The 1031-nt window shown below is 41.4% G+C and overlaps 1 protein-coding gene across 1 annotated transcript in view; it reads right to left on the bottom strand.

Annotated features, from left to right (window-relative positions):
* Positions 1–1031, bottom strand: part of Ubr7 (ubiquitin protein ligase E3 component n-recognin 7 (putative)) — a 23480-nt gene that overhangs the window by 12689 nt on the left and 9760 nt on the right. The window lies entirely within an intron of this gene.

Genomic DNA, 1031 nt, shown 5'->3' on the forward strand with positions numbered 1-1031 from the left:
GTTCCACCAACAAAAAAAAAAAAAGAGTATCAATCTTAAAAAAACGACAAAAGTACAGGATCAAGTTCGGTGCAGTGGTGCATGCCTGTAATCCTAGCACTTTGGGTAGCTGGTAGGAAGATCTTGAGTTTGACCCAGCCTAGGCAACTTAGCCCTGTCTCCAAATAAAAAAATTTAGAAGTCTGGAGATTTGGCTCAATTTGAAGGTACTAATACAATCCTCAGTACCATGAAAAGAAAAAGAAGCACAGGATGAGATGGTAGGTGTAGCTTTGCTATTTGTGATTTTTATGGTGAAATATCCCTGAAGGTACAAGAACTAGAAGGTAAGAGGCCAGAGCAGCAAAGATTATGCATCAGTGCTACATGAAAACTAAATTAATGACTGGGTATGTGGCTCAGTGGTAAATCACTTGCCTATCTATCCTGCCCTGGGTTTGATCTCTACTACTGAAAAGATAACTACATAAAAATAAAGAAAATAACACATCTGGCTTTACCAGTAAGATATCTCATGCCTCAAGACCATTCACTGCTGATTAGTTGTTTTGAGTCAATTTCTTAACTCCATTCCTTTTCTTTCCTTTCCTTTCTCCACTTATCTTTGTTTTGAGTACCTGCACTCCTCTGGCCTCAGCCTGCCAGCGCTGGATCACAGTTGTGTGCTACTACACCCTGCAATTTCACCCCCACCCCAATCCCTGTGTTAAGCCTAATCTCTAAGGCAACACTAAGAGGTGGGGACTTTAGAAGGTGACTGGTCCAACAGCCTTCTGTATAGGATCAACACCCTTCAACCTCAGGGAGCTTGAGTGCCTTTTCCACCAAGGAAGGACACACAGAAGGATTCCATTTTTGAGGAATGGGTCCTTAGCAAACACTGGCTCTTTTGACCCCATTCTTGACCTTTCAGATTCTGGAATCAAGAGCAATAAATGTCTATTGTTGTTAAGGTACTCAGTAAAAAACATTTTAGGACATTCTAAATAGAATAAGACTAGGGGCCGGGGAGATGGCTCAGTAGAATAAGC

The sequence above is a fragment of the Octodon degus genome, unplaced genomic scaffold (assembly GCF_000260255.1).
Source record: "Octodon degus isolate 3935 unplaced genomic scaffold, OctDeg1.0 scaffold00070, whole genome shotgun sequence".
NCBI classification, from domain to species: Eukaryota; Metazoa; Chordata; class Mammalia; order Rodentia; family Octodontidae; genus Octodon; species Octodon degus.